This window comes from Crocuta crocuta, unplaced genomic scaffold (assembly GCF_008692635.1).
Source record: "Crocuta crocuta isolate KB4526 unplaced genomic scaffold, BGI_CrCroc_1.0 scaffold761, whole genome shotgun sequence".
Lineage (NCBI taxonomy): Eukaryota > Metazoa > Chordata > Mammalia > Carnivora > Hyaenidae > Crocuta > Crocuta crocuta.
The window spans coordinates 93,950-99,949 of NW_027528354.1; the positions used below are offsets into that span (position 1 = coordinate 93,950).

At 41.8% G+C, this 6,000-nt stretch overlaps 1 protein-coding gene across 1 annotated transcript in view; it reads left to right on the forward strand.

Moving 5' to 3' along the window:
* IQCJ (IQ motif containing J) overlaps positions 1–6,000 on the forward strand; it is a 79,336-nt gene that overhangs the window by 70,469 nt on the left and 2,867 nt on the right. The gene's annotated exons all lie outside the window — the stretch shown is intronic.

Sequence of the window (6,000 nt, forward strand, 5' to 3'; positions counted from 1 at the left end):
TCTGGGTGGGAGGTGGGGGTTCCAGTTCTAGATGGCTATGCAGGAAGATCCTGAACTCACCTCCTCGCACAGGCATACTGACTCTACAGCTGTATAATATCCCCTGAAATAAAACCTAAAAACTGGTGGAGCAACCCCTTTACATCAGGGAAATGAGAGGGAAACCACATCAAAACAGGCAGGAAAGGCTGGGACATAATCTGGCAGTAAACCACACTGTGCATTGTGAGCACAGTGACTCACAGTGGGGAGGGAACTCCAAACACAGAGCTTCTTCCTTCCTGAGAAATGAAGGATTGTACTCTACATCAGGCACCCCGCTACAAAGACCAGCACCTGAAAGACAAGCCCTCAAAACCTATGGCTTTGAAGACCAGAGGGGTTCTGGTGCCTATGAGACCTACAGGGCTGTGGCCAACTGAGGACGGCTCTTAAAGAGCCTGTGTGCACTCACCAGTCCCAGGGCCCATGCAGAAGTAGCCCTTTGAAAAGTACCCAGACTTTAAGTGGAAAAAGACTGGTTTCCTAATTTTAAAGTAGAGAGTGGCAGGGGCCTGCTAGGATATTCTCTGAGGTCAGAGAATGGTGGGAGCCATCTTCCTGCTTTCCGCCTTGCTAAAATTTTCTTTTTATTCTTTACCTTCTTTCTATTTTCTTCTTTTTTTTTGCTTTCGGTGGGTGCCATCTTTGCACTCCCCCTCTCTCTTGCTCTAGCCAGTGAGCACCAACTTGTGCTCTCCATCTGCTGCACTCCAGAACACCATCTCCCAGATGACAGCTTCTACACAGGTCATGGCCTGGTGTTGGTGGCTGCCACCCAGAGAACACCCCTTATCACCTGGCTCTGGAGGCCAAGGGGTTTGGATTCCTGGGTCCCCTGGGCTATGGCAATTAGACAGTTCTTGGCAGACACCACTCCCAGGACACTGGATAGGCCGCAGACTGAAACACGCATCCACTCTTTCTGAGAAGGAGACCTATTTACTGGTCCAGGAGCTTTGGCCTAAGTGGCAGGCTTCTGGTTTGAAACATGTCCAGAAGCCTACAGAGGAGATCTCAGGGAATGGAGGTCGGTGAATGCAATCTTCGTGCTCTCCCTTGCTCCAGCTCACTGGAGTGTTAGAGAAAGGAGCTTATATCTTGTCTGGTGCCCTGATTTTTGCAGCTGCTCCAGGAGATACCTCTCCACTGCTTGGCTCTTGGTGTGACTTGCAGGCCCCATAGGACTGTAACCAAAAGACAAAGAGTCTTAAGCAGCCAGCACTCCCAGAGTACAGCAAGAGGCTACAGACCCAGGAGCTCAGTATTGATGTGAAAGAGGCCTATTAGCTTATCATCATAGCTGCAGCCTTCAGGGCAGGCTTTTAATTAAACACACATTGAAGGCCTGACTATAAACCTTTTCTGAGACCTCAGAGGGCAGGCACTATCTTTAAACTCTCCCTCTGCCACACTCCAGAGTACTAACATGTCTTGGACGGAGCTCTTATACGTATCTGGTATAAGAGTCAGACTTTACATCCCAGTCTTTACATCTGGAACCCTGGTTTTTGTAGCTACTGCCCAGGAGGTGATACCCTTTGATCACTTGGTTCTGGTGACCAGGGGGACTCGCATTCCTGGGTCCTATGGTAATGTAACAATTGGAGAGACAGCAGACTTCCACCTTAGGGCCCTGAAGAGACAGCAGATGAAACACCTGCTTAGCCTCTCTGTAAAAGAGGCCCACTTGCTTGACGTGAGCTTGGGCCATAGGGGGCTGACTTCAGATTTGGCACACATATCCGTTGGCTACAGAGATGCTCTTAGGGAACATAGGCAGGGGTGGGAAGAGGGGAATGCCATCTTTGTACTCTCCTTAGGCCTTACTACAGCTCACCCAAATCTCTCAGAAAGGAGAATAGACACTTATCTGGAGCCCCAAATTTTGCAGTTGTTACCTACTCAGAGTCAGCATGTGACAAGCCAGCCCATCACCTTGCTCTCTTCTCCCTTTCTGCCTTTTGCTGAACCATTAAGAGGGAACACAATGTAATGGAGAGACAGGGGATCCGGTCCAAATGTTGGGTCTGTCAGTTAGCTCCTGTTTGTTCCCTGAAACTTGTCAAGGACTCCCATTTGCAAGTAACAGATACTCAACGCAAAGTAACTTATGAGTGAAAAATTTTATTAGATTATATTAGATCATCTAACAGAAACATCCAGGGGCTAATATGCTTCAAGCACATCTAGATGCAGGGAGTCGAGCATAGTCAGACATCTCTGTCCTTCTTCCTTAAGCTTTGCTCTCCACATTATTGCTTCATTTTTTGTGTGAGCTCTCCCAGCATTGTTGGGCATGGGTTGGTGGCTCCCCAAAGAAAAATGATGCTAACACAAAAAGAAAAAGGAGAAATTACTGTTGGGCAGGCATAACTACTATGATAATAATAGTGACTTCCTCACAGCCCACTTGTGGTAAGGATTGAGTGAGGAATAATACATAAAAGAGCTATATGTAATTAGATGTTATCTCCAAAGATACTCAGACTCGTGCCCTCTTCCATGGTGTCTTTTTTTCCCCTGCATCCCCAAATTCAGCCCTACTTGGGTAATAATGTATTTTGAAATCGTAAAAATTATTTGGTAACAGGTAAGAACTAATAACTTTCAAATAAAAACCTAGATTTCTGACTGTTCTTGATAAGTAGTAAGGCCTGGCAATAATCAACTGTGTCAAGATGGGGTTCCCCCTCACAAAGAGCAGATTTTGCCCAGTCTGCCCCCAGCCAGTCTTTCCGGTCTTCACAGCCTCGTGCTCTACCACTTTTCTCTAGGAACCTCCGGCTTCTGCCTGGTACCCACACCTCCAAGGCTTTGCCCAAAGGCCTTTCCTCTTCCTTCTTACCAATCTAGATCCCGTACATCCTACAAGGCTAAATGAAGTACCAGAACCCCCTTGAATCTCCTCTAAGCATCCCAGCTCTCAGAGCTCTGTCTTTGAGATAAGGACATCTTCTGTGTAAGGGAATCCAGTGACAACCAGGACTGTACAGGCTGTGAGTCCCAAAGTGGCTGAGGGCATGGGAGAGCCACTGGCATTGTAAAACAGACAGGAATGTTTAGAGAGATGGCAGAGGTAGGTGATTACACCATCCTGCAGATAGAAGATAAATAGGAATTGAGCAAACAAAAAAATTATCGAAAAATTTATCATCTACTTTGAAATAAGCCTCTATATTTATAGTTCAAAATATAAACACACAAAATGTGCTCCTTTACTGCAACCAGTCTTTAAAGAATTATATTGATAGCACAGCTTAGTTTTAGAAGTAAAAATGTCAAGGTAGTTGGTGTTCAGGGTTTACTCTGCAGCCTTAAAGGAGAATTGTGAGTAGGAGTTAAGGTACAGCTAGAATCAGAAGGCTGAAGCGTGATTTCCCATGACTGATGGATGAGGGCTTCTACATTTTGCTTCAATTCCCTCTTATGGTAAAACAACATTTGGAGATTGTATTCAGAGAGCTAATATTAGAACAGTTTAATCTATGAAGTTCTCATTGATGTAGTCAAATGGGAGTAAATAGTGTGTGATGTAAACAGTTTCCTGTTATAACATGAGTAATAACATGATTCCACCATGTAAAAATATCTATTGTAGCAATTTAGGTAATAGTGACGTGGCTGACCTCTCATTTTAACTTCTGAATTAAAAAAGAGAAAATATAGTATAATATGCCCTTAACTAAGTAAAATTGTTTCCATATATATGGACAACGATGGTGAGACAAATATTCAAAAATTAAATTAGTTCTTGTGTTAAGGAAGTGAGGAGGCTTATAGGTGATTTTAATACGTATTTTAAAAGTACTTAATTTTGACTCGTTCTCTGTCAACTAAAAGAGGATACCCATCCACTTGAAAGAAAGGAATATTGTCTTCTTAAGGAATGTTGTCTGACTTAAGGAAAACTGTTATGTCACTTTCCAGATACCACAGACTTTGAGGGGGAAGGGGATGCTTTAAGTGCAAATTCACCTTAGCAGATCTCACATCAGTTTGCCCAGCATTATTTGGTTCTTTAAAGGTGTCACACTGCCCCCTAGTGTTCAACAAATTAAAATATATCTCAAATGGCTACTATAGTTTTCTTTCTGTATTTTCTGAAAAATCAAGATGATGATGATGTGTGAGAGAGAGACAGAGAGAGAGGAATGTCTCAAATATAAATTTGTGGGTATTCTATGGCTTAATATTTCATAATTTAAAAATAGCCTATAAAATATGTTGTTTAAGCTCTTAATGGGCAGGTTTACAGACTTTAGGTGCCTTCAAGTGACAGAACTTGTTAGCAGGACTCTGGAAGGCCCCACACACTTCAGGTGGCGTGGAAATTATTAACAGTTTCCAAAGGTTTGCCACTCCCTAGTAAAATGGGTCCCTGAAGAAGCAACAGGATTACCTAACCCTTGAAGAACCTTTTTCGAGATTTTGTTTAAAACCTTTAAACTGGGGCACTTGGGCGGTTCACTTGGTTAAGCGTCTGACTTTGTCCCAGATCATGATCTCATGGGTCATGAGTTCAAGCCTCATGTCGAGTGTTGACAGATCAGAGCCTGAGGCCTGCTTCAGATTCTGTCTCCTCCTCTCTCTGCCCCTCCCCGGTTCATGCTCTGTTTCTCCCTTTCTCTCAAAAATAAATAAATATAAATAAAAAATACAAATAAAAAAAATCTTTAAACCAATAAATAAATAACTAAAGTAGGTGAGAAATATTTTGAGCAAGCCTTGTGTAATAAAACAGTAGCCACATATAACTCAAGGCAGGGCCATATCCTGCTTTAGTAGTCTGAAGTGTGTATATAATTTGCAGGATACTTACAAAAAACTTAAAGATCTTTTATGAAGATCATGAAGAAACCCTTACACGGTCTTAGAAGAAACTTCTGGCCCATGAAGGCTCCAGTTTTATAGCTTTGGAGGAAATTGGCTTCTGATTTTAAGATACTGTTTAACTGCAACTTCTGGGCTTCACTTTGAGCATATAATTCAAAGCCTTAATAAATTAGGGAGCATGTACAAATTCAGTAATGTGGTCACATTTTTGTGACCTTTATAGCCTCTGGCTACTGAAAATTAATGGTCTTTGAACCATTCTAGTCAAGTGAAAATAAATCAGTTTGTTTACACAGAAACAACTTTAGTCACCTTATGTGTGGGAAGAATTACAGAAGATCAGATACTTCTAGAAGTCTAGAAGAGATAGTAATGGAATTAGTACAACTATTTAAAACTATCTTAAAAGGCTGAATCTTGACAGTTGGTCTTCATTTTGGGCTAATTCCCAGAAGAGGATGGATTGTGTTCACTGACCACGTGTGTAAAACTAGTTGTTAATCTCAAAGATTAGAAACTGGTCCAAGTGGAAAAAAATTACTCAGCTTTCATAAAGAAGAACTTTCTGTTATCCAAGGCAGAAAATGACTTTGTTTTGATACTAATCACAGGAAATAAAAAGCTTTCTTGGGTAAGATCTCAAATAGTCACCTAATCATGTGTTATTTTTTTGAGTAGTTTATAACATTTTCAGTATCCTGTCTCCTCTATCCATTTCTTTATTTACTTATTATGTACTACCTGTTTCCTTCCACAGTATGTAAAAATGCATGACCACAGGGCTCTTGACTGTCTTGTCCCAGAGCGGGGCCACTGCATTTGACCATGTGGACTACACTGTATAACATGGGATTCCCTTCACCTTGAGGTCTGTGTGAATGGCATCCCCTAGGGCTGCATTGCAGTGACTTTCCAGAGCCTATGGCTGACCTTGCCACAGAAGAGTCCCTCAACAGTGCTGTGTTAGTGAATGTGTAAATGATATGTCAGCTATTTATTATTCTCAGTTGAAATATAGAATGAGAAATTGATAGGTTTTGAGTCCCATAAATCTAAGTACATTTATGCATGCAAACTAGTTTCACTTTGATGACTTTTTTTTTTTTTTTTTTTTTTTTTTTATTA